At 54.0% G+C, this 5,000-nt stretch overlaps 1 non-coding gene across 1 annotated transcript; it reads left to right on the top strand.

Annotated features, from left to right (window-relative positions):
- Nucleotides 1–4,505: 4,505 nt before the first annotated feature.
- On the top strand, nt 4,506–4,659 carry LOC144589673 (5.8S ribosomal RNA). The gene has a single exon (XR_013545915.1). It is a non-coding gene; the product is annotated as a 5.8S ribosomal RNA (ribosomal RNA).
- The last annotated feature ends 341 nt before the right edge of the window (nt 4,660–5,000 follow it).

The raw sequence follows: 5,000 nt of genomic DNA, 5'->3' as shown, positions 1-5,000 counted from the left end.
CCGTGCTTGTGCTGGCGGTGACCATGGCTGCCTGCTCCTTTGGTTCACGATGTCCCCGCCGAAGGCGGCGTACTTTAAAGTACTGCAGCTCGAGCGCACAAGGTGCGCGTGGAATTGTTAGCGGCGCCGTGGTTGTGCTGGCGGTGACCATGGCTGCCTGCTCCTTTGGTTCACGATGTCCCCGCCGAAGGCGGCGTACTTTAAAGTACTGCAGCTCGAGCGCACAAGGTGCGCGGGGAATTGTTAGCGGCGCCGTCGTTGTGCTGGCGGTGACCATGGCTGCCTGCTCCTTTGGTTCACGATGTCCCCGCCGAAGGCGGCGTACTTTAAAGTGCTGCAGCTCGAGCGCACCATGTGCGTGGGGAATTGTTAGCGGGGGCGTCGTTGTGCTGGGGGCTGACTGTCCCTAGTGGGTATAGGATAATGTTAATGTACGGGGATCGCTGGGCGGCACGGACTTGGAGGGCCGAAAAGGCCTGTTTCCGGCTGTATGTGTATGATATGATATGATATGATGCCTGCCTGCTCATTTGGTTCATGATGTCCACGCGGCAGGCGGAATATTTTAAAAGCACTGTTCTGTACGAAGTGCACAATGTCCGTTGGGGAAATGCAGCTGGGGGTCGGTCGACCGGCTGACGACGCCTGCCTGCCGATTTGGTTCACGATGTCCCCGCCGAAGGCGGCATACTTGAAAGTACCGCCGTTCGCGGCGCGCAATTTGCGGGGGGAGGAATTGTTAGTGCACGTCTGTGTGCTAGGTGACGATGCTTGCCGACTTGGTTCATGCCGTCCACGCCGAAGACGGCGCCGTTTAAAGTACTGCCGCTCGAGGTGCACAATTTGCGGGGGAATTGTTAATGGGCGTCGGCGTGCTGGGTGACGATGTGGAGATGTGGAACGCCGAGCCAGATCTATCTTATTTGTTTGCTTGGCCCACTGGACTTTGCGTGGGCTTTGCAACACTGTGTGCTAGGTTAAATCACGGCCAATAGAGTGAGTGTTTTTAATGATCCTGATCTGATAAGGGGACTAGAGGTAAAAGAGCCGTTAGGAGGCAGTGATCACAACACGATAAGTTTTACTCTGCAAATGGAAAGGTAGAAGGGAAAATCGGAAGTGTCTGTATTACAGTATAGCAAAGGGGATTACAGAGGCATGAGGCGGGAGCTGGCCAAAATTGACTGGAAGGAGGCCCTAGCAGGGAAGACGGTAGAACAGCAATGGCAGGTATTCCAGGGAATAATGCAGAGGTTGCAGGATCAATTTATTCCAAAGAGGTGGAAAGACTCTAAGGGGAGTAAGAGACACCTGTGGCTGACAAGGGAAGTCAGGGACAGCATAAAAATTAAGGAGAGGAGGTATAACATAGCAAAGAAGAGTGGGAAGACAGAGGATTGGGACTCTTTTAAAGAGCAACAAAAGTTAACTAAAGAGGCAATGCGGGGAGAAAAGATGAGGTGCGAGGGTAAACTAGCCAATAATATAAAGGAGGATAGCAAAAGTTTTTTTAGGTACGTGAAGAGGAAAAAAATAGTCAAGGCAAATGTGGGTCCCTTGAAGACAGAAACGGGGGAATTTATTATGGGGAACAAAGAAATGGCAGACGAGTTAAACCGTTACTTTGGGTCTGTCTTCACTGAGGAAGATACACACAATCTCCCAAATGTTCTAGGGGCCGGAGAACCTAGGGTGATGGAGGAACTGAAGGAAATCCACATTAGGCAGGAAATGGTTTTGGGTAGACTGATGGGACTGAAGGCTGATAAATCCCCAGGGCCTGATGGTCTGCATCCCAGGGTACCTAAGGAGGTGGCTCTAGAAATAGTGGAAGCATTGGAGATCATTTTTCAATGTTCTATATAGATTCAGGATCAGTTCCTGTGGATTGGAGGATAGCAAATGTTATCCCACTTTTTAAGAAGGGAGGGAGAGAGAAAACGGGTAATTATAGACCAGTTAGTCTGACATCAGTGGTGGGGAAGATGCTGGAGTCAATTAGAAAAGACGAAATTGCTGAGCATTTGGATAGCAGTAACAGGATCATTGCGAGTCAGCATGGATTTACGAAGGGGAAATCATGCTTGACAAATCTACTGGAATGTTTTGAGGATGTAACTAGGAAAATTGACAGGGGAGAGTCAGTGGACGTGGTGTACCTCGACTTTCAGAAAGCCTTCGACAAGCTCCCACATAGGAGATTAGTGGGCAAAATTAGGGCACGTGGTATTGGGGGTAGGGTACTGACATGGATAGAAAATTGGTTGACAGACGGAAAGCAAAGAGTGGGTATAAATGGGTCCCTCTCGGAATGGCAGGCAGTGACCAGTGGGGTACCGCAAGGTTCGGTGCTGGGACCCCAGCTATTTACGATATGCATTAATGACTTAGACGGAGGGATTAAAAGTACCATTAGCAAATTTGCAGATGATACTAAGCTGGAGGGTAGTGTGAATTGTGAGGAAGATGCAATAAGGCTGCAGGATGACTTGGACAGGTTGTGTGAGTGGGCGGATACATGGCAGATGCAGTTTAATGTAGATAAGTGCGAGGTTATTCACTTTGGAAGTAAGAGTAGAAAGGCAGATTATTGTCTGAATGGTGTCAAGTTAGGAGGAGGGGGAGTTCAACGAGATCTGGATGTCCTAGTGCATCAGTCAATGAAAGGAAGCATGCAGGTACAGCAGGCAGTGAAGAAAGCCAATGGAATGTTGGCCTTCGTAACCAGAGGAGTTGAGTATAGGAGCAAAGAGGTCCTTCTACAGTTGTAGCGGGCCCTGGTGAGACCGCACCTGGAGTACTGTGTGCAGTTTTGGTCTCCAAATTTGAGGAAGGATATTCTTGCTATGGAGGGCGTGCAGCGTAGGTTCACTAGGTTAATTCCCGGAATGGCGGGACGGTCGTATGTTGAAAGGCTGGAGCGATTGGGCTTGTATACACTGGTATTTAGAAGAATGAGGGGGGATCTTATTGAAACATATACGATAATTAGGGGATTGGACACATTAGAGGCAGGAAACATGTTCCCAATGTTGGGGGAGTCCAGAACAAGGGGCCACCGTTTAAGAATAAGGGGTAGGCCATTTAGAACGGAGATGAGGAAGAACCTTTTCAGTCAGAGAGTGGTGAAGGTGTGGAATTCTCTGCCTCAGAAGGCAGTGGAGGCCAGTTCGTTGGATGCTTTCAAGAGAGAGCTGGATAGAGCTCTTAAGGATAACGGAGTGAGGGGGTATGGGGAGAAGGCAGGAACGGGGTACTGATTGAGAGTGATCAGCCATGATCGCATTGAATGGCGGTGCTGGCTCGAAGGGCTGAATGGCCGACTCCTGCACCTATTGTCTATTGTCTATTGTCTATAATCAACCACTTTATTTTGCCCGTCTTTGTGACTCCTCTTTGACACGTCGATCACCGCTGAGGCTGTTTTACCTGTTTCCCCTATGTACCGTAAGGTACACTCCTTACATTGAACTGCATACACCCCATTATTTCGCTCACGGGTTATCCTCTGTGCTATCCAGTCTCTCCTGTCACCCTGTTCTATGTTTTTGTCTATTACCCAGTGGGAGCAGGCCCCATATTGACATTAATTTGTAACCCTACTGCTCCCCTCGTCTGCTGGTTTTATCACCATCTCATGTTTATCCCTCAGCTCTGCCGTGGTCTCCCTCTCTTTTTTTCTGGTGAGGGGTTTCCATCCGTGATCGGCACGCGCAGGGCGAACACGGTCCCGAACGTCGATCGGCTGCCCGTCGCCGAGTCCAGGCGTGTTCTCTGCGAGCACGCCTTTCACGGCGACGCCAAAGGGCAACAAGAGGCGGTCGGGGCCACCGCCTCGACGGCACGTCCAAACGCAGTCGAAATCAAGAAAGGGAGCGGCTGCGGCTTCGGGCGCCGCCTTGGCGGCTCGTCGCTCTGTGCGCGGGTCGACGGCCACCGTGTCTCTAGCTGGGAGTCGCGCCGGTGTTGCAGGGCCGGTCGCTTCACCCTGAGCCCCGGGACACGTCTGGTCGTGCTCGCTAAACTCCCTTCGCCCTCGAACAGGGTCACCTACACGTCTCCCCTTCGGCTCCCGCGAGCCGTCGGGCACGGCGGCGGTGTTAAAGAGTCGCGATCGTCTCCCCCTCCGCTCCGCCTGTGTCGAGCTAGCGGTTTCTGAGCCTCCCTTCCGAGAGAGGCCTGGTCCGCAAGTGCCTTTCAAAACGTCGCTGTCCCTCCACGGGGGGGGGGGGGGGGGGCGGCCGTGCGGCGCGGCTCGGCACTGTGATGCGTGGGAAGACGACGGCGGGGAAACCTGCCTCCGCACGTCCGTTGCGGCCCCGGGTGCAGGCCAATGACCCGGAGGCGGGCGGGTCGCGAACGCCCTGATGTTTTTTTTGCCCCCACTCTGTGTGCATCAATGCGACGTACGCGCGAAAGCGCCAAGGGCCACCCCAGGATGGGGCTCCTTTCCCCGCGGCGGTGGACGAGGAGCGTCGGGTGGTCTTTTAAGAAATCTCTCGGACAACTCTTAGCGGTGGATCACTCGGCTCGTGCGTCGATGAAGAACGCAGCTAGCTGCGAGAATTAATGTGAATTGCAGGACACATTGATCATCGACACTTTGAACGCACTTTGCGGCCCCGGGTTCCTCCCGGGGCTACGCCTGTCTGAGGGTCGCTTGTACAATCAATCGTGCTCCTTTGCCCTCCGGGGTGCGGGAGCGCGCGGCTGGGGTGTCGCAGAGGGGCAAGGCCCTCCTCTTCGTCCCCCTAAGTGCAGACACTGGAGCCCTCCGTGCCCGTGCGCTCCAGCCCGCCCGCCCGCCCGCCGCTTCGGCGGCGGTGTCGGCGGCGGCTGGTCGCACGGCGACCGGGGAGACCTTTGACCCGTGCCCTCCCGGGCATTGCCCTTGTCCGCACGCGGACGCGGAGGGGCGAGCCTTTCCTCTGGCACGGCCGTCACTGCGGGAGAGCCACACCTACGTGTGTGTCGTCGCTTCTGACTGCCGCTTTGCTTTG

This window comes from Rhinoraja longicauda, unplaced genomic scaffold, assembly GCF_053455715.1.
Source record: "Rhinoraja longicauda isolate Sanriku21f unplaced genomic scaffold, sRhiLon1.1 Scf000068, whole genome shotgun sequence".
NCBI classification, from domain to species: Eukaryota; Metazoa; Chordata; class Chondrichthyes; order Rajiformes; family Arhynchobatidae; genus Rhinoraja; species Rhinoraja longicauda.
Note: the sequence above shows the minus strand (reverse complement) of the source record. Positions and strands in the feature narration are given on the sequence as shown.